This window comes from Protopterus annectens, chromosome 3.part1 (assembly GCF_019279795.1).
Source record: "Protopterus annectens isolate FY-2018-M chromosome 3.part1, PAN1.0, whole genome shotgun sequence".
Lineage (NCBI taxonomy): Eukaryota > Metazoa > Chordata > Ceratodontiformes > Protopteridae > Protopterus > Protopterus annectens.
The window spans coordinates 1006450070-1006473129 of NC_056732.1; the positions used below are offsets into that span (position 1 = coordinate 1006450070).

The 23060-nt window shown below is 39.5% G+C and overlaps 1 protein-coding gene across 2 annotated transcripts in view; it reads left to right on the plus strand.

The window, feature by feature from the left end:
* Positions 1-23060, plus strand: part of ARFGEF1 (ADP ribosylation factor guanine nucleotide exchange factor 1) — a 4299619-nt gene that overhangs the window by 1261370 nt on the left and 3015189 nt on the right. The window lies entirely within an intron of this gene.

Here is a 23060-nt window from a genome sequence, read left to right on the forward strand (position 1 = left end):
CACAGACACACGCATATATATATATATATATATATATATATATATATATATATATATATATCTGGTTTACTATCATGTTTTTGGATGGCATTCCATCGAACTGGGATAGTTGAAAGGCAGTTTTCCCAGTTCACGAAATACTGAACTGAAATTGGTCGACACCACAACAGCAAATGCTAGTGTGCATTCACTGTTGTGAGGTCGACATTCTGTGTTGGGATCGCAGTACAGTGGGGATTGGGAAATGTACCCATTTCCTCACTGTAGTGTGATCTCGGAGTTTGTATATATTATTAGCAGGGGGTGTTGGGGGTGCAGCCCCTCGCATGGGAGTTGCAGGGGAGCTTGCCACACTACAAAATGTTAGTTGGTATTGACTGGAAGGGAAGGTATGCTGGGTAATGTTGACTTTTTCGAATTTGGAAGGGTCGACGTTAACGTTTTCGGTGCTGTGCCTGTTCGTCGCTGTGATTTTCAATATTTTAATTTGACATCGTGACCACTCGATGTTTCGTGAGTATAATAGTAAACTATATATATATATATATATATATATATATATATATATATATACACACACACACACACACACACACACACACACACACACACACACACATATATATATATATATATATATATATATATATATATATATATATATATTTATATATAGTGATATAGATATATGGTTAGTGTGGTCTGCATTGCTCTGAATATCACTCGTGTGACTGCATTTAATTTTGATTTGAAGCCTTTTATTCAAGGTGTGATCACTTCTATTTTGTATCTTTTTCTAGTATTATATTTATTTATTTTATTTTATTTTACATTTGTTGACCGGGCTAGTCTGGCTGGATACATGTCCATTTTCAGCAGAGGCCCGAGGAGAAAAGCTCCACTATATACTAAGTACATTACATAATAAAATTTACTACTCTAAGTTAAAAGCTAAGATCATTTGCTTTGTTGTAAGTTTTCTGTTCTGTTGGAGTTCTTGGCTAGGGTCAGCTAAAAAAGTTACCAAAGAATTCCTTTGCAAAATGTTAATAGCATCAGTTAATTGGGGGGGGGGGGGGACTGAGAAACAGCATTTCTATTTTATGTAGAAACATCTGTATTTAGCTGAAGTGTTTGTGTGGCCTGCATTGCTCTGAATATCACTAATCTCTGATTGCATCCTTCCTTCTTCCACCCATCCAGTTCTTGTTATGTTCTTAAATTTGGTGTTTTTTTTAGTTGCCTACCCCTACTGTAAATCTCAGTTTGGACACCCCTTCCAGTCCCATCTTATCTGCTCATTCTACTGAGTAGAGAGAGAGCATTTGGGAAGGGCCACCCCCTTAGTTTGCCAACCTTGTTTCATCCCTTCCCACTTAACCTCAAAAAAAAAAAATTGCACTGTATTCATCTGCATTTACTGTATTTGTGTTTCATCCTACTTTATTTTGCTTTTGCTGCTTGTTCTTAAAAGTACTCAATTGCATTTATTCTGCTGCATTTATTACCGCTTGTTAGTAGCCTGATTAAACTGTAACTGTTATTCTAAGCCTTTTGGTTTAAGCACTTGAGATTCAGGCCAATTGTTTTAGATTAAGAAGGTTTGTGGTCTTCACACTTGCTGGAGGAGAGGGTAGATTCTGCCCTTCTGAGCTGGGAATTGCTGGTTGAAGGCTTATTGTGCCTGCTTATTTGAACTCTTTCTTTGTGAAATTGATGTGCCTTGTTTGTTGTCGCATAGACTAGATTCAGACATGCCGAATCAAACTTTGTTTGTATAACTTGAGCTCTAATCCAGGCTGGGAATTGCTGGTTGAAGGTTTATTGTGCCTGCTTATTTGAACTCTTTCTTTGTGAAATTGATGTGCCTTGTTTGTTGTCGCATAGACTAGATTCAGACATGCCGAATCAAGCTCTGTTTGTATAACTTGAGCTCTAATCCAGGCTATCTTTTTTTGGAGACTGTTCCGCTGCACCCTAGTGGCAGGAGTGTGCAGTTAGAACTTGTTCATAGGTATGTACTTGGCTAATGGCCCTGGGGCCTTTACAAGCGTAGCCCATAGAAGTACCCTGGCATTGTGCCGCCCATCATTAGTTCTCAGTGCCTGTATCAAGTAGAGCCACTGGAGTGAACTTTCTATTTCCAATCCACTCATCAAGATTTATCTTGAAGAGTGTTAGTGAGGTGCTCTGCTTGACATGTATGGGAAGTCTATTCCAGAGCATGGGCAGTCTCTGGGTTATGAACCTGCCCCTCCAGCATGTTCTGTTGATTGTGGTAATGAGGTTGAGGCCTGTGGAGCATGTGGTGTGGAGGGATTGGGATTTCTTTTGATGTAGCAGTTCTAATGGAGCTTGGTCAGACATGGCTTTGTAAGTCAAGCAGAAATCGCCTCTTAGAAGACAATATCAGACAGAGAATAGCTGGAGTTTTTTGAGTCTGTCCATGTAGGACATGTGTTTAAGGCCTAGGATCCTCTTTGTGAGGTACTTTTGTGGCCTTTCCAACTGTTGCAGGTGTCTAGTTAGGTATAAGCCAAATGGGGCATTATACTCTATGATTGGTCTAATGAGGGAAGAGTAGAGAGAAATGACGATAAAAAAACACAGAGAAAGTGAATAGAGAGAAATGATGACGTCTTTCTTCTTGAATGCAAAATCCTTGGTAATGAGATGTGCCACATAGAAGGACTTTCTGACCACAGTGGCAATGTGGTGTTCGAAGGAGAGGTTGCTCTCAGCCTGTGTCCCCGGATCTCTTATAATGCCTTCAGTGTTCAATGGGCTCCTGTCGATGTGGTAATTAGTTTTTTCCAAAGGGGATGACAACGCATTTTTTGGCATTAAGCTTAAGGCCATGGTTTCAACACCAGTCATTGGTCTCAATGAGGCCTTTCTTTAGGATGTCTGCATCACATGGGGTGTTAATAATGGCTCCCAGCTTGCAGTCATCTGCGAATTTGGTCAGCCGGAGTCCCCCCGTGTTGGCCTGGACTTCTGAGAAGTAGATGCCAAACAGGAGAAAACCCAGGACCGATCCCTGTGGGACTCCACTAGTGACTGGCTGGCAGTTTGACTTGGAGTCCGCTACTTTCACACTGTGTGTTCTATCTGTGAGCCAATTTGCAACCCACCTAACGATATAGGGGTTGATGCCTAGATGCGAAGTTTTCTGTCTTGTATTTCATTCTTACAGATGGGTTCGGAACTGATCCTCGGCTCCGCGTCGGCCTACTACAAAGCTTGAGGTCTTCAGACAGCTCAAGGCCAAGTGCCTATCCCATGATGCACCTTGAGTTACCTCAGATCTAGTTTGCCGCTGCAACAGATCAGAGGTTTCCTATCACAGCTCGGGCCAGCATAGCTTTTTTTCTATAAAATTTCAAGTTAGACTGTGTGTGTGTGTGTGTGTGTGTGTGTGTGTGTGTGTGTGTGTGTGTGTGTGTGTGTGTGTGTGTGTGTGTGTGTGTATTTAGATAGTTATAGTTAAACTACATTTATACCTTTTCAGCCCATTTGCTTTGTTTAAGGGCTAATTTTTGTACTTTGAAATTGCTAACATTTCTTTGTCTGCATTCTTCTCTGGTACTACAGCTTGTTGGTGTATAGTTTGGTATTTTTTAATACTGTAGCATTTAACATGGCTGAACAAGAAAAGGACAAACATCCCAAGTTTGGGTTTAAGAAATGTCCAAAGTGTGGACAAAAGATGCCAGTGACAGATGGTCACGTAAATTGTGTTTACTGTCTCGGAGCCTTGCAATTGCCAGAGAGATGCTCCATTTGCCATTATTTTCCTAGCAGAGTTTTACATGATAGAAAAAGAAAACTCATTGACAGAGGACTTTTGAAATTTTCTTTTCAGGAAGCTTTGAGTGACCAGGATAAATCTAGTCAGTCCCCCAAGTCTTCAAAGTCTTCTAAGGCTTCTTCCACTGATGTGACAAAATTAAAAAAAATGTCGACGTCAGCTCCACAGCCTTCTGAGCCGCGCATCCTGTCTTTTCGGAGCCGGCCCCCTGTCCTGGAACTGATCTCCGAAGTATTAAAGTTTCCCATACTCCAGTCAGTACCACCCTCCATTCATTCATCTCGGTCTTCGGTCAGCCTATCCGATTTGGATGTGGATCGTGTGGTGCAGAAGTTGTTACAGGCACCGGCATTTGCTAAATCTTTATCGGCTCTGACCCAAGTGGTTTTGTAACTGAAGACTGTTACGCCATCGACTTCTTTTCCTCCTCTGAACCATACTGGTCCTTTGGAGCTGGAGGAGTTGGACCTGATGATTGTTGAGCCTTCGGAGCAGATGCTTGCTCCAGTGTCATTGATTCCGTTTACTCAGACTTCTTTTATTGTGTTCCAGAATTTCTGTGAATTCATTCAATGCTTCCATTGTAAATTAGAATAGTAATGTTGTTTGTCTAATTTGATTTGGTGTTTGGCACTAAGTTCTAAGCTGCTGGTAAACTAAATTGCTTTGGGGGGGGAGGTTCTATTTTTAGCCCAGGTTTGCCATGCTTTGTCCCTTTGTTTTAGGATGGTAAGAGTCTCATAGGTTAACTGTGGCATATAGTTGGCCTTAACATGAACTGTTCATCGAGGTGCAAGTCTGTTCAGACTAGTAAGGAAGGTGTACATAGTTGTATGGACTCAGCAATACGTGACAGGACCAAATTGTCTTCCTCAAGGAAGAGTAAACCTGTCTGGTGGTAGCAGCAGTAAACAAACTCTATAATAAAAGGGAAAAATTGCTGTCCGGGACCAAGAAGTAGCAGGTGCCAAGTTAGAAGCAATATCTCCTTTGTTTGAACAAGGTCACTGGTGAAATCCTCTAAGGCTAACTTCGAGTTCAAATTGGCCACATCCACTAAGGGCAGTCACAAGGTCTTCTTCACATATGTCCACAGTCTCAAAGGTAACACCCAAATCTGCTCTGAACTGGTGGTCAATAACACCACATACATCAACGGCATAGATGTAGCCAACATGCTGGCAGACAGGTTCAATGAAAACTTCACCCCTGCCCCCCCCATCAGTAAACCAGGACATCCCCAGCACCTGCCTCCATCCCTTCATCACCAGGGCGCAGGTCTTTAATGCCCTTTCAAAGCCAAAAAAAACAGTCTTCATGGGACCCGAGAACATCCTTGGCTGTATACAGCATGAACTCAGGCATGAGCTTTCAGCTCCATTAGGCACCCTATTCAGCCAAAGCCTGAGCCCCAGCTTCGTCCCAGCTGAATGGGAGACAGCCAGTGTCATCCCTCCACACAAAGGTGGAGCGTCCACTGACCCAGGCAATTATAGGCCCATCAGCCTAACTAGCCTGATCTGCAAGGCCATGGAATGCATTATTATGGACCTTATAAACAAGGACATTGGCAACCTCCAAACGCTTGACCACATACAGCTGAGTTTTGTCAAAGGGAGATCATGCCTGTTAAACTTGGTCAAATTCTTCGAAACAAACACCAAAGCCATGGACAAGTAGAAGACGATGCACTCCGCCTACCTTGACCTAGCCAAAGCCTTTGACACTATTTCCCCTCTGGCATAATAGATAAACTCCCCCAGCTAGGCATCAACGCATATTTACCAGATGGGTAGCAAACTTCCTCACTGATAGAATACACTCAGTCAAAATAGGGGAAGTCACCTCTAGTAGTGAGCGGTGTACCTCAAGGATCAGTCTTGGGCCTGTACTGTTTGTGGTATACTTTTCTGAGGTGCAACCCACAACCGTGGTCTGTGGCTGACCAAGTTTGCAGATGACTGCAAGCTGGGTGCGGTCTTAAATTCCCCTAGTGATGTGAACATCCTCCTAGAGGGCCTTACCCAAACTAATGACTGGTGCTAGAAGCATGGCCTCAAACTGAATGCCAAGAAATGCATCATTATCCCCTTTGGGGAAAATGGCATCCCCACTAATTATCACATTAATAACAATGTACTAAGCACCCAATCAGTCGTGAGGGACTTGGGCACCCAGGTTGATAGCAACCTGACTTTTGCCCATCGCGTTGCTTCCATTGTACAGAAGGCTTTGTACATGGCCCACCTCATAAATAAGGGTATTTCATTCAGAAACAAGGACGGCATAACATCCCTGTGCTCCTTTCTTATCAGACCCATTATCGAGTGCAATGCCCACTTTGGCATGTACCTTGCCAAGCATATGCAGCAGCTGGAGAGACCACAGAGGTTCCTGACCAAGAAAATCCAGGGTCTCAAACATCTTTCCTATACAGATAGGTTAAAAACCTTGCCACTTTGCTTGGTCTCATACAGGCTGCTCAAAGGTGACCTGTGTCTGGCATACAAGGCCATCTCAGAGCTGGCCTTGATGGAGTTGTTGCATATCCGTAAGTCAAACTCCACCCGCATGCAAGGCCTTAACCTAGTCTGTGACATTAATAGAACTTGGTGGGACAGATTTGTGTCCCAAAGACTCCCCCATCTGTGGAGTAGATTCCCTCTCCATGTCAAGTACAGTACCTCTCTAGCCCTCTTGAAGAGGAACCTGGACGACTGGATGGGAAACAGAAAATACACCCCTGGGATCCCACCTATGTCCCTGCTGGACAGGGGAAACAGGTGCTGACTTTGAGGGAACATAAGTGAAATTCTTGTCTAGGCTTATAAGGACCTCTGGGCCAATAGCCTAGTATCATCCTATAAACATGTATAGATAAATTATGTCCTACTAATTTTCTCTGCTTTAACGGCAGTCTTTGTTCCAGGCCCACCCAAAAACACTGCCAGAACCAGTCTTTCATTTAACAGCCCCATGTTGTTTTCTCTTTGCCTATGCTGTCTTATTAGTCCCTGTTAGCTAAGGCAGTCTCTAACTAATGGTGCAAACTTTTGCTTAGCCTAATACTGCTGTTACCTTTCTTTCTGTAGTTATTTGCTCTTAAAATATGATAATTTCCCAATAATTTGATTCATTTGCCAGTTTTCTCCAGTAAATTCCAGACCCCTGTTGCCTACTTCCTTTACCCCTATTTGCAGCCATCTCAAATGGTAAAATATCGCTCCATTCCCATTATAGATTAGTTTTTAAGAGTACTTCCTACTGCTTTATGAGTAACCTACTTTGTATGGTGGTAGTTATTCTATTTAAGGACCTATAGCCAAATTCTATGATCTCCTTGTTTTTTGAACACCCCCCACCACCATTTTGTCATCATCCCTTTCCACCATGACTCATAACCTTCTGCTTTTGTTCTGTATATGACCCTTAACCAATTAGCGCTAAAATATCCCTTCAAATAAGGCAATCCTAAACCATGTTATTCTATAGGAAGAATCAACATATCCCATTTAACTCTTGCCTTCTCACCCTCCCAAATAAATTCCTTCAACTATTTAATTATGCTCTGCAGCTTCTTCTCTGGTTGATAAATGTGCATCTGACTTGTATATCCAGCTAAAGGAACTAGAAAATTTTCACTGCTTCTGTCTTAGTACCCATATCTGTAATCAAGATCTTCCAGGTTTTCATTTTATTGATTATATTTTATTTAGTCTTTTCCCCACATATTTGTAACCATCATAATACAATCTTTTTTAATCCAAGCACCTAAATACTTTACCTTATCATATCTCCATAAATATAAGTATTGCTGAATCTAGTCAAGTGTTGGTCCAGAATTACTGCTGTAGCCTTTGTTTTGTCCTCATTTATTTTATAACTTGAAAAGCCTTGAAATTGCCTCAAAATGCTCTACAACATCAGTATAACTGTTACTGAATTTATTAAGTACAAAATAATGTCGTTTGTGAATAAAGCCAGCTTTTCTTGATTACATGATCAATTCTATCCTTGAATTTGAGTCACTTGTTTTCTTTGTTAATGCCTGTAAACATAAATCAAATAACAAAGGGGCAAGAGAATACCTCTGCTTTGTTCCTGTGTTCAGTTTGTCGGAGACAAACCCTCACACCTTAATTCTTTCCTTCAAGCCTTGATACATCAATCTAACTAACCATATTATTCCATCAGGAAATACAAATGTTGCCATTGCCCTACTCATAAAATCTCAGTAGACTCAAATGTTTTCCTCTGCATCAAGACCTACCAACAATAGCATAATTTTCTTATACTGTGCTTTCCACTAGGTAATCATTGCTATATTAATGTTGTCAAATGTTTGCCTCTTCACAAAATCACATTGAGCCATCCATATCTATCATTGTAGGCAACACATTTCTCTTAGTTAATATTGACAAAAATGCTATACAGTCATGGTTTAAATTTAAAATAGGTATATATTAATCTGGGAGTAAAGGTATTTTACTCTCTTTGGGGGTAATATAGCCATTACAGCTTTCTTCCAATATGCTAGTACTTCCTCACTTTTACAATATTGTGTAACAAAACATTATAGCTCTCTATCAAAAATCACAGGAAGGAAGCCAGAAATTCACACAAAAAGTTTAGTTATTGTAGGAAGTGCCGCCCCTCGGCGTCCCTCCATAAGACGTATGCAAATCTCTGTCCTCAGGTTGACTCTCGTTTAGTGGGCATTCTCTTTGAGCTGGAGTAGTCCCACTAAAGCGGATATTGTCATCCGCACTTGCAAGTCCAGTCTCAATGGAACTCGGGTTATCCGAAATGCCTCGGTTATTAGTCTGTTGACATAATTTCTCCACTAAATTGGTGAGGTTAGCCACTGTGGCATTTAATATACCAAATGACTTCGCCAAATCCAACTCCATTCCTTCCATACCTCCAAGCTGTATAACACCATGATCACACAAACTGATAAAAACCACAGGAAGGAAGCCGGAAATCTACACAAAAAGTTTAATTATTGTAGGAAGTGCCATCCCTCGGCATCTCTCCATAAGACGTTGTATGCAAATCTTTCTTCTCAGGTTGCCTCCCATTTAGTGGACGTTCTCTTTGAGCTGGAGTAATCCCACTAATGCTGATATTGTTGTTCGCACTTGCAAGTGCAGTCCCAGTGGATTTCTGGCTTCCTTCCTGTGGTTTTTATGAGTTTGTGTGGTTGTGGTGTTATACAGTTTGGAGATATGGAAGGAATGGAGTTGGTGAATTCACCTGTACCTGCACTATTGGATTTGGCAAAGTCATTTGGTATATTAAATGCCACAGTGGCAAACCTCACCAATTTAGTGGAGAAATTATGTCAACAGACTAATAACCGAGGCATTTCAGATAGCCCGAGTTCCATCGGGACTGGACTTGCAAGCGCTGACAGTATCAGCTTTAGTGGGATTACTCCAGCTCAAAGAGAACACCCAGTAAACAGGAGCCAACCGGAGGAGAGAGATTTGCATACAGTGTCTTCTGGAGGGATACCGAGGGGTGGCACTTCCTACAACAGATATATTTTTGTGTGGATTTTTGGCTTCCTTCCTGTGGTTTTTATCTGTTCGTGTGGTCATGGTGTGATATAACTCTATCACTTTTTTCCTCTCAAATTCCAGACTTCTGGTGGAATACCTTCTACTCCAATTTGTTATACACTATTTTTATCTCATCTTTTCCTGTCTTAGTGATTAATTGTTGAGCCTCACCTTTCTGTAAGCTGTATATAATTAAGTCTTCCATATATATTTCCATTTGTACCCTTTCTTGGTTTCCACATTCCTTTGTTTTATATGAATTGTCTTAAAATTTCTGAAGTATGTATAATAATGTCATGGGATCTATGTCCTGGTTTTGTTATAGGCTCCCTAAGTATGGTGACAGTTCTTTCTTCTCTCTGTTGCTCAGGTCATTGTGCTAAAAGTTTTTGAGCTCTAGAATAGTTATCAAAAAGAAATAGGTGCTTAACAGCAGTCCTTGTTTATCTCTTGCAGTTTTTGTTATCTCTTGCATGTTATCCAAACACTCCCTTATTTTCTCTTTAGCACTTAGCAGTTGCTCCTTTTCTTGTTCTGTGAGATTCACATTATTCTGCAATACTTTCTTTGCCAAACCTTCTAAATAATTCCTAATTACTTCCCCTCATATCTCCCTCTATCTGTTATGCCTACTGTATTTTTAAACTTAATTTTCATTGTATCCTACTCACGTGCTATCCCTTCTGAAGAAATTGTTATATTCCTAATAACTCTCAAATCATTTCCACTACCCATTCCTTAAATTCCACTCTATTTAACATTTTCTCATTTTTACTTCATTGTCCTGCATATGTATTTTAGCTTTTATTGGTGCTTGATCAAAGTCAGAGGATGCCTGAGGAGTGGAGAAAAAGTGTTTTGGTACCTATCTTTAAGAATAAGGGTGATGTGCAGAGCTGCAGTAACTACAGAGGGATAAAACTGATTAGTCACAGCTTGAAGTTATGGGAAAGAGTAGTGGAAGCAAGGTTAAGAAGGGAGGTGATGATTAGTGATCAGCAGTATGGTTTCATGCCAGGAAAGAGCACTACAGATGCAATGTTTGCTCTGAGAGTTTTGTTGGAGAAATACAGAGAAGTTCAGAAGGAGTTGCATTGTGTCTTTGTAGACTTGGAGAAAGCATATGACAGGGTGCCTAGAGAAGAGTTGTGGTATTGTATGAGGAAGTCGGGAGTGGCAGAGAAGTATGTAAGAGTGGTACAGGATATGTACGAGGGTAGTGTGACAGTGGTGAAGACTGCAGTGGGAGTGACAGATCCATTTAAGGTGGAGGTGGGATTACATCAAGGATCAGCTCTGAGTCCTTTCTTATTTGCAGTGGTGATGGACAGGTTGACAGATGAGATCAGACAGGAGGCCCCGTGGACTATGATGTTTGCAGATGACATTGTGATCTGTAGTGATAGTAGGAATCAGGTTGAGGGGACTCTGGAGAGGTGGAGCTATGCTCTAGAGAGCAGAGGAATGAAGGTCAGCAGGGCTAAGACAGAATATATGTGTGTAAATGAGAGGGAGGGTAGAGGAATGGTGAGGATGCAGGGAGTAGTTGGTAAAGGTGGACGAGTTTAAGTACTTGGGATCAACAGTTCAGAGTAATGGTGAAAGTGGAAGAGAGGTGAAGAAGAGAGTACAGGCAGGGTGGAATGGGTGGAGAAGAGTGTCAGGAGTGATTTGTGACAGACGGGTACCAGTAAGAGTGAAAGGGAAGGTCTACAAGAGGGTAGTGAGACCAGCTATGTTATATGGGTTGGAGACAGTGGCATTGACAAAAAGGCAGGAGTCGGAGCTGGATTTTTATTGGTGCATGATCTGAAGTAGTTAATGAGTGTATGTCAAAGCTTTCAATTAAGTACATATGCTCCTGTGAGATAGAATTTATATTCAGTGTAGCCCATTTCCTGTACCTCGGAGAGTAGTATATACATTTTATCTGAGGTACTTAAATTCACATATTTCTTCAGAAAATCTGTACTCTTTTGTTACATTTTCCCTTCTGGGTTCCCAAATACATCCTTGATATTAAAAATCAGGTTGCAGTCCTCACCTGCAAGTAATATTCACTGCTGAAAGTTGATTTTCTTTGAAAAATTCTGTTAAGCTCTGTAATAGCAATTTTAGGTGAAATATAGTTGCGTAGCAGTGTAATCCTTCTCTCTTACCAGTAACCCTTTACTACCATAGGTCTACCATTATTATTTCTTTTTCTTCTTGCAATTAGTATTATTACTCCACTTTTCTTCTGCCTTTGATATTATGTTGAATGTCCACCTTGAAATCCTTTTTTTTTTTGTCAAATTCACATACTGATTTCTGTCCAAATGTTTCTCCTGCAACATTGCTATTCGTACCATACACTTCTTAATATAATTCAAGTACTCTTTTTTTCTGCATTTGTAAGGCCATTTGTATCCCATGGTAATATGGACAGAGTAACCACTGTGTTAGAACGCTAGTATTCCCATCTGTTAAACATGTCAGTACTTCCGAATGTGTAGTTCCAGTTTTTAGTTTATATGCAGGCATGAATGTTTGGCAGGCTGACCTCTTAGGTAGCTGCTTCTCCATCTCTGTTTGAATGTATGTAATATTTGTGTAGACGTTTTTGCTTCAATGATAACACTCAAACAAAAAAATAAATAGATTTTCGGAACTCACCCATCCCCTTTTAAGTAAGTAGTATACAAAACTGTATAAATTTCAAAAAATGTTTACCCCTTCAGTTAGTTGCAGTTGCCCCAAATCAAAGGCTGCACCCACAGGCATTACCTAATCTAAAATTAAGGTAATCCATGCTAAAGTACACGTTAGTCTGTCTTCTCACGTGCAGTAATTGCTGACTGTTCTTTTCTTTTCTCTGTCCTCCTGTCAAATGTCAAGAACAGTTTGCAAGCTTTCCATAAAGATTAGCTTTTATTGCTAAGAAAAGTAGTGCACTGGCTACCTTTAACTCGTTCACTCCAATGAAGCTCAGTAATTTTTGTACTGTAACTTCCATTGGGTGGAACCTAAGCCTTTTAACAGAATCAGATTATGTCCTCACATTTCAAATAAATGCATATCTCTGTAACCATAGGGGTCATAAAAGAAGTATAAATGGCAAACCTTTCAGGAAAAAACTATTTTGTAGTGGTAGTATTCTTTAGGTTCTAGGGCTTGAATTGAATTTTACAAGTCACGGTAAACACAGTAACTACTATGTTTGTAATATTTTGTAAACAACTTACAATATCTCGGTAATCCACATACTGTCAGCAACATTTTATTCATTCTAAACACATAAATCAAGCTGAGTAGCCCAATGGCTGTGTTCAGATTCAAACAAAATTTATTAATAGACATAAGCACTTTCACAATCCCACAAACTGCTTCATCAGATGAAGCAGTTTGTGGGACAGCAAAGCGCCTGCGTTTATTAATAAATTTTGTTTGAATCTCAACACAGCCATTGGATTACTCTGCTTGATTTGTGTATTTAGGGTTCATTCTTGTTCTAAGCAGAGTGTTTGCCTGGGGTATCCTGAATGTTATTTGTAGAATGAACATTTTATTCATGTAGCTGAGAGCTTTCATATGAGGCTAAGGAGTTCTGTCTGTGTTACTTGGTTGTTGAGATATTTAAAAAAAAATGTGAAAATTGTATCTATATAAGTGAATGTCATAAAGACAACAGTTAATATCTCCTTACCTGCACTAGACAGAGGTCAAATATTAATGCAGTTGAGTTTGCCATTGTGTAAGCTTTAAGATGAAATCTTTGAAAACCATGTAGATAGCATGGTTTTGGAATTACTGATGCAAATATGCACAAGCGATGTTTGAAACCTAGAGGCCTCACTAGGAGTTAATTGCAGATGCACCTGGAGGTATCCGTCAGATGTACTGAGTTAAATAAATGCACTAAATTCAGTATTGCATTAAATTAATTAAACTACCAGTGTTGCTGGAGAGGTAGCTACCTGTATAACTTATTTTGTTCCCACTGTTTACATTTTTATCTGTTGTTCAATGAACTGCTTCCCAGTGTACCTTTAAATGTTAGACTGTAATTTATCTACTTCAGTCAGCAGACATAAGAACTCTCATGATTGCTTGCACCTATAGTCTTTTCATCTCCAAGAAAAAGGAGTAATTGACTAAGCAGATGCACAAAATAATATTTGTAAATTGCATTTAGAACACATTACTTAACCCTCTCATGATTAATTGTTTGCCCCTCTACTCTTCTTCTCTTCTACTAAAAGCCTTTGCTAATGGAGAAAATAGCTAATGGCTTTATAAATACAAGAAAGAACTAGAATTTTCCATGCCTTTCACCATTTTATCATATTTTTCAGGCGTATTTGCAAAAAAAAAAAAAAAAAAAAAAAACTTGTCTATGGCTTAAACCAAGGAAATTATTCTTGCTTTAATATACAGCAGCCACTGATAAGACTCCTCTACCTCACATTTAAAATACCCATGGCTGCGTACAATACAAGACTGCTTTGGAGTGTATCATGCATTTTACATCATGGACTTTTTTTTTACAAATGTTAATAAGAACAAAAACTGTTTTACTTACAGTTACGTCTTCAGTCCCTCCATTGTCCTTTTAAACATTAATAGCATAAAGCTGGATATATATTTTATGGTCCACCCACCAGTTTAACACAATCAACAAAATTTCAGTCTTTCTTCCACCATTTCTTGCAAAGCCACATTTCACAAGTCTATTTCTATATTTAATAGGACTGGTGTTCTATAGTCTCCTATTTATTCACTAATTTCACAGTGCTGCTGATTTTCTTCTTGCTCCTGCCCATCTCCCAGTACCAGTCTCTGGCTCAAATCCAAGGCACTCCTTGTTGTTCTAGACAGCTGCTTTGTGTTTCTCTGTCACTGAAGTACTTTCCTTTGCAACAATGGGAAAAGGTTTCACTGTCAAATTCTTGATTATGTCTTTGTTATAGTCAGAAGACTGTAAAGCAGAGTCCCCTTCTTTTTGCTGCCCCCCCTCTTTCCTTCTTAGCCAGTTTTGACATGTATGTATGGGAAGTCTATTCCATAGCATGGGCAGTCTCTGGGTTATGAACCTATTCCTCCAGCATGTAAAATGACTTTGAGCCACCTTGAAAAACATTCTGAAAAAAGACGGATACAGCAGATTTAATCTCACCGTTGGGAACATTTTGTTTTTTCTTGCCTCAGTATTTTACGGATGTCAGAAAAAAGTGAATAACTGTATTTCTTGTGGAAAACAGACCTCTCAGGGATTACCATACCTTGTGTATATACCTTTTTTTAGAGCCTGAGCACGGCGTTGTTGGATACTTTGCTGGGTTTTAATAAGCGCAACAAGCAAGAGGTTAGAGCGGTTACCAGGGTGTGGTTTTTAGTGTTTTTGTAATTATAAAAAAATGCGTGATGCTCCGGCGCGCTTCGTCAAAATCAAAAAAGGACAAAACTGTGAGTTGATGGTTGATGAACCGGCACGGCCGTCCCAGGCGTTGAAGTTTTCGAGTCAGTGGAGTAGAGGTTTTTCCAGGAGTTTCTTTGGAGGGGCTTTACTGTGCTACTGTTGCAGGATGTGCCTTCTCAGGAGGGTAGGCCCAGGCTGAGGGCTTCTCAGGTAGCAGTGTCTTCCTCTCTCTTCCCAAGGCCTCTCCTTTTGGGCCTCTCTTCTGTTTCTCACTTCCCCTTGAGTTTAGGGCCAAGTTTAGCTTCAGGGGGGGGCTTCTCCTTGCATTTAAACTGCATAAAATAGCAAGGAGGAAGATTAACCTGATTAGATTTTACTCTGATTAGGATACCTTGATTAGAGGTGCCCCTGAGTTACCCCTGAGTTGAGAGGTTTGAACAGTGTTCAGGCTATCCCTCCTGTGTTGAATGGTAGAAGATGTTTTTGCAGAGGCTTCCTGAACCCCTGATTCCTTGCCTCCTGCTCTGTTAAACCTGATAGTGTATAGGGGTGCTGCCTGAAGCTCATAAGTATCTTTTTTAAGAAGAGTAGGCAGACCAGACTGTTTCTCAGGACCTAAAAAAGGAAAGGCCTCTGTTGTTAAAAAAATCCTGTTCCCATCCTGTTCCAGGCAATAAGAGGCAAGGGGCTTTGGATAGATGTGTAAGTTTTTTCTTGCGTTTTTCCATCTTGCATCACATGTTCAGTTTCACATGCTAAAAAAATTATCTCCTTTGTATTGAGTGTAAAGAGTTGCTGGATTTAGTTCATGTGTCTGAACAAGGGGGTAAGCATTTCTTGCAATGTGGTTTTGATGCTGTACAGGCCTCCTCGAGGGTGGCTGCCACTAGTTAGTTTCTTTCTCTGAGCATGCCTGGTTGAGGGTCAGAATTTAGCTAGCTGAGTTAAGAGAGACATTTTTTTTGGATGCTCCTTTACAGTCTGTTGTGTTGTTTGTTTCCTGAAGAAGCAGTTTTTTAAAAAAAAACAGAGGACAGTAAGTCTATGCAAAAGAAACTAAAGATTTTTGCAGTGCAGCCACCGAGTTTAGTAGTAGAATTGGCCTGCTAAGGGTGGACATATCCTGTATGATTCAGTTCCCGGGGTAGGTCTAGGAGCTCAAGGTAGGGTGAGCTCAAGGTTCTTTTTTTGGGCCTAGAACAGGGGTTCACCTCTCAGACTTCAGGTGAGGGCAGGTCAGAGTCTTACAGTAAACAGACCAAATGACCTGCTTTTCAGCTGCCAGTAGATTCTCGTCTTGGGATCCTGACTGAGGCTCCTACTTTCTGAGGAAGGGGTGGGTTTTATTTTAGAAGAGGTTTGGGATCCAATTATTGGATTCCGCGGTTACAGGTTTTATTTCCATACATTGCCTTTTTCAGGGCAAGAAATAAAGTCCAGTCTAGTACCCTCTCAAGAATGTGCTTTCTGGGTGTGAGACTGAATACAGCAGCCCAGATGGCCTTTTTTACCCCGGACAAACAAAAGAGTCTATCACTTTACTTCTTCCGTCTCATAAATGGAAAGTGGATACAAGACAAGTGGCCTGCCAGACTACAGCATCTACATTATCAACATGAAGGAGATGTTAGCAGTCCAGTTTGCATTAATGCTTCAAGGAGTTACTTCTTCAGGAGGGCAGGTGTTGATTCTAAACAACAACACAACTGTCATGTGGTACATCAACAAGCAAGGAACATTCATTCCCTCTATGCAGGCAAGCAATGATTTTATTTATGGGAGACTGCGCTAAGCTTACTAACTCTCTTCAGGCAAAAGGTTTCTGCGAGAAGAACTCCTTAGCAGATTTGATAAGCAAAGCAGATGGATCCTTGGATCCCCACGGTGGTTCATTGGTATTTCAGAAATCAGAAGTGTCATGGGGAATGAACTCCAGACATTAATCTTCTTCCATGCTTCTCCACTAAACCACAGCTTTGCACAAAGGCACAGGTTTTTCAAAACACAATGGAAAAATGATGCTCTGTCTCAGTTTTGGAAAAATCTTCTTCATCCATGCCTTCCTTTCCTGCCTCTTCTCTTCAAGGGCTAAGGAAAGGTCAGACAAGACAAGCCAAGAGAGGATGATAATTTGGTCGGCAGACCTGAACATGGTACACACATACTAGTCTGGTAAGGAGTGATCCAGGCCTTTACCTTTGATTCCCTTTGTTATCTAGCTTCACTCTCTTCATCTAACAGCCTGGCATATTCTGTGTTGAAACACAGCAGGTCTCACTTCAACAACAGTTTTGGATGTGATGATTGGAAGCTAGAGAGACCTAGTACAAGAAGTAGGGAGAAAGAAAAATGGAAGAGATTTTTATTTTGGAATTTTAAAAAAAGGAATTTGGAGTTTTAATTTGAGATGGTTTGTGGCTCTTTATCTACTGATTATTGGACAAGGTTGTTGTGCTTCTCTCCATTAAGATTCATGCTGCAGCAATTTCAGCAATTCCATTGATTGACCACCATTGTTTTCATTTCCATCCTTTGTTTTCTTTTTATGCAGACCCCCAAAATAAAGGGAAAAAGATTTTTTGCACTTTTTTGTAGGCAGGAAAATTTGTTTTATTTTTTAAAGCAGGACTAAGGATTTTAGGGGCAGTCAGTTGTTTTCTTTTTTTTTTTGAGTTGTTCGCAGGGGGGCAAGCCTGTGTCAAAACTATTTCTGTGTAGGTGGGGTTTTTTTTGCATTTTGTGTGGCAAGGAGATTCCAGCCGATTGGGCCTCATTCCACTAGGGGCTACTGCTTCAACAACAGCATTTCTAAGGGGGTGGCAACTAAGGATATTTTAGGCAGCTACTTGGAGTTCAGTGCATACTTTCTCTAAACATTATCACCTTCCTCTCTACTCTAAGTCTAGGGCTGGTTTTGGTACAGCTATTTGTCAGGCATGTTTGTGGAATGTTTGTATATATTGTACATATTTTTTTTGCAGGTATATTGGCTTGTCTTTTTTAGGGTCTTCTGACATCTGGGGCAAAAAGACTTTACCTCTCAACATTCCCTGATTGCCGTGATAAACCTGGTTTTCTTCTGCCTGGTGTACAGTGAAAAGTCATTTTCCAGAAACATTTGCTGTCCCCTATTTTTAATAATTTCCTTTCTGCAGCAGTGATGTCAGGAACGACTCTTTCTTCTGGTGTGTTAGCATCTTAACTAATACAAGTCTTGACTTGTTTCTCTTGGTAAAATTTGGAGGATTTACATGATGTACCTTCTCAATTAACAAATTCTAATGTGGAATACTAGTCCAGTTGCTTATCTGAAGTTTCATAAAGTTAATGCTGTCTGGTCCTTCCAGTTTTTCTAGTAAATCAGAAAATCTCAGGCATTCTCAGCACATTCTATCTTTAACTCTGCTGTTTTTGAAACTGCTTTTTTTTGAGAAGTCTCATGCTCAACCAGCTATTTTTTATTTCAACTTTTGATTTTTACAGTTTATCTGTTCATCAGAATTGTTAGTTAAAGCTTCTTCTATTTCCATGACATTTTGTCCTTCCCTGATTTACTTACTTTAAACACTTCTATTTGATGTTTTCCTTTTAAATTAATAAAAGCCATCTCCTATACCAAAGCTGTAAAACATTTTTGCTTTCTGGTTGCAGACTCTTCTTAGCCAGAGCCTTTTCTTCACTTTTTCTGGTTGGTTTTCTCTTATTTTCTCCAAATGTCTTCTTTGATTGCATCCAGACAATATAATTGCTAGCCAGTAACTGATTTTTCCCAAATAATTAGCTTTAACTGGCTTATTTTCACACTAGGAGTGTTCTAATCAACCTGTTGATCAGCGTGCAGCCATCTTGGAAGTCTTGATGGGATACTTTTGAGCTATGCAGTTAAGGCTGATGTACATAACTCAAGCATAAGGTTGTAAATCACAGTGAAAAACAGTGATGATGAAAGGGAGGGGATTAAAGATATAAGGAGAAGAGAGAGTGGGATTTTGGATACAGACCAGACCCTTAAGGAGAATAGCATCAACTATGCAGATTGTATTTATAAAGTAGCAGAACATATTATAAGAATTAAACCAACATGAAAATAGAGAAAGAATACTTCAACAATAAGGATGACTGCCAGTAAGAGTATAGAGAATAGGGAAGAAGTGGCTGAAATTTACTAGAGGAAATTAGCACTCCAAGATTTTGGGGAAAAAATAACTAGAGGGGGAAAGGTAATAGAGTGGGATGAGGCAAATCAGGAGATTGCACTGTGGGTTAGAAACTGCTTTCCGTATTAGGGATTGATAATAGAGTACAGGCAAAGAGAAAGGGATAGGGATAAGGATATGGGAGTGTTATAGGAAAGAACAGCTCTTGATGAGTTTTTAGTTGATTCTAGCACAGAAGCTACTGTTAAAAAAGAGTAGTTAATATGAGTTATAAAATATTTCACAATAACTATTAGAATCGGTCAGAAGAGGTTAGAAAAGATTGAAGAGAAATTTAAAAGGGTGTTCCTAAAGGAACAGTGGGAGGACATATATATGGTTCCCATGTATGCAACAAAGTCCAGAAGGTTTAGGTTTTTTGCATGGTTGTGTGTACATAGGTATATTTATTCCCAAAGCATGATTCAGGGAATTTTTCAAGTAGAGGGCAAATTCTAGAGGTGTGATTGGAAAGAGTGAGGTAATTAAGAACGTCTTTTTTGTGTATGTAAAAAAAAAGGCAGATTTAAAAAAAATCCCTACAGAGCAGTTTGTCAGAAATGTTGGAGGAAGCAAATGAATATACCTGTGGAAATTATGTTAATCTGGGATAGAGGATCTGACTTGCCTAGACATAGTGAGGCTTTACTAAGTGTAATGAAATTGACTACAAAAAAAAGCAGTTACTCTAAAATGGAAATCAAATCTATACCAAACATAACTGAAGTTTTAAACATTATACAACAGAGAAAAGAACTAGATGTGGGATCTTTAGAAAAGGGAAGGGGCAAATTTCATAGAAATAACTTGACTTTCTGGGAACAATACATGAAGAATAATGTTGAGAAAAAAAAGAATGAAATTTAAAGGAAGGCAGGAATATGTTTAATAAAGATGTTGAAAAAGCATGATATAAGAAAATGAAGAATAACTTGGGATCCCTTTGTTGCTGATTGGTTCAGATGCAGAAAAAGCCTTTTGTGTTGTGCACTGGGATTTTTTATTTATTTATTTATTTTTTTTGGTAATGTTTCATAAATTGTGAATCCCTGAGGGTTTGTTTCATCTCTAGAGGCAAATGTATCCACGAGCAGAGTCTTTACTGAAAGGATGTGGATTTCTTTCATAGCCCTTTAGATTATAAAGGAGATAAGGCAGCCCTGCTGTTGAACACTCAGCAAAGTGAATCATTTTTCTTGTCACCTCTACCTCCCACCAGTCAGCACATACTCCTCATGTTTCTTTTCTCTGGGATTATTTTGCTTCCATCTATGACAGCAACAAGCATTTATCTTCCATACTTCTGAATTGGTAATATTCTGTCACAGCCAGGTTTTAATGATTAGAAATGATCTCAAATCACATTATCTGCATTTATTTTGCTTACTAGCATTTATTTTTATGCTGTCTGAGATTGACTGTTTCACAGTTACTTCTTGTAAATTTGTTCATTAACAGCCACTAAAAATCCCCTGTCAACAAAAGAAGCAAACAAAAATAGTACCTCTTTGTCAGTCTTCAAAATAACCCTGGTTTTATCTTGTGATACAGTAACTGAAGTGGTACATACAACCAGATGGTTTACTAGTCTTTAGTTGAAAACCCTGTTGAGCACTAAGCAACAGTATCAGACTGCCATGGAAGTGCAAGCAGCTAATCCTGTGAAACATACTGGAGGCATGAAGCTACGGTCACTAGCAATATTGGACTTTGGACTTGTAAGTACTACAGAAGCAGAACTACAATAGGAAAATGTTTTGTCCCCAGTAGCATTTGCATTCAGTTTATAATCATTGGCACAAAGAATTACACAAGAAGATATATAGGTTTATCAGTAGAAAGATATGAAAAGCTTGCCCTTTTTGTTGATGATGTATTTGTCTACTTAAGTGAGCCAGACAAAGGCTTACAGATTATTTCCATGTGTTGCATAACAGTACATTAGTCGCAGGATACAAAATTAACGAGAGTAAGACAAAAAGCTGTCCGAGTGCACTACTCCCCATCATTTAACCTAGTTCAAAATACTCATGAGCTTATTATAAGTTGAAATATCTGGGAATGTGGATAACTATAGAAACTAGTTAGGCCCCAAGGGAATCCTAGACGAAGATGAAAGAGAAGATATTAAAGCAGTTAAAAAATATGGAAATTATATCTCTATAGATTTGGAGACTAATATGCAAATCTCAAAAATATTTATAGTACCCCAGATTCTTTACATCAAACAAGCCTTTTATATGATCCCGAACCAGGCTTCTGCAGTACACTAGTGAGAGAAATAAAAACAGTTTTATAGTTTTATTTGGGAGAATACGAGACCAGGATCAGGAAAAGTTATCTTCCCTGTTGTCCTAGATTTATTGAAGTATTACACAGCAGCTCAGTTAAGAATGTCCTGTTTGATATAAGAGAAGAAGTATAATTCCAAATAGAAGCATATGATCCATTTTGAAGTGGGGGGGGGGTCGGGTTACTACTAAGATAAATAGTTGGTCTGTGTTGTTAATTGGCTAGACAGAAAGTATGACTTTGAGTAGTGTTTTAGGAATGGATAAGAATATGTTTAAGCTAAATGCTTATGCAGGATAGGAAAAGGAATTATTCCCCATAGGAATAGTAACAAAGGGAAAGCAGACTAATGCCATTATAGAACATTGACAGAAAAAAGGAGAAAGTGAGGTCCAGTTTTATTGGGACCAGATGAAATAGGGTGATGATGTATCGGGATGCCGACAAACTAAAAAGAAATTAGCTTTTTGAGAAAATTAGTGTATGTTGTATAGGACATTAGAATCACTTTTGAAAAAGGGAACGAGGAGTTAGAAAGTAGGGGTGAGGTAATACCAGAGTTATTTAAATTGCTGATAGAGGCAAGGACTGAAAATACACATCACCAAAACTAAGTAGATTATATAAGGGGATGTTTGTACAGTAGTTAATCAGGGACTAAGAAAATTATAAAAGACTTGGAGGTATTGACTGAGTGGTCAGTACTGCATGAAGATTAACAGGAAGTTTGTTTAATACCTAAAAGAATAACCAGATGTATGGAGTTTCATTATTTTGGTTGGAAAAGTTTACAGAAATAATTTTAGACTCCAGAAAGATTACACAAAATATTCCCTGTGGTTTCACAAAACTGTTGGAGGTGTAGGGTAGCACAGAATCGAGACTGAGAACACATTTTTTGGTCTGTAGTTATAAGGCAGATGTATAGGATTTAGTGGAGAAGCATTCAAGCAAATTATGTCTCCTTAAAAAAAGACCATCAGAAGCTGAGCTGGTGTAAGGTCAGCATAGACTCTGTACATGTTAAGTTATTAATAGAGTCTGTGTTACTAGTGGCCCCAAAAAAAGTAATATTATGAAACTGAAAAATAGAATTCTTCAGATGAAAGACGTATTAACAACTAGGAATGATTTGAAACTAGATCACTTGCAGGAATAAATGGACTGGAAGCCAGAGATGCCATGCGTGTGTCATGCACAAGAATGACATTGTATGGAAAGGTTATATGAATGCCTAAGTAAAGCTCCCACATTGTTAAAAAAAGAAGAAAAATTTGAGGGGGCAAGTGTGTTATAGTAGATGGATTGCCATAGCCAGTATGTGTTTTGTCTGATTCTAGAGCAGAACATCCAGCAGTGCACCATCTGCCATGACTTTACCTCAGAAAAACATTTAAAGTTGATTTGAGGCCTTCACCTAGACAACTTTTGTGTCTGCAACATCATCATCATCCACCTGCAGAGCATCTCTCACAAGAAGAAACATAAGGAGATGGTAGAAAGGGACTTAGGAGATGCAACTCCAGTTGTTTGACATCCCAGGTTGATCCAGTCGTGCCAGTTCCAGTAAGATGCTCTGGCAGCCTCCAGATCAAACATCTACCGATCTGCAGATCCATGATGGTGCCTCTTTAGAGTTTGCTGTGCCTGTGGACAGTAGCACATCCAAAACAGTCAGACATACAAGAGTTAGCTTTCGTGGATGCCAAGTCCCACACGCATTGTGGTAGAGTCTTGAAAGCCTGTTTTATTACTTCAGAAGGTGGAACTAGAACTCACACCATTGCAGTACAAGAGGG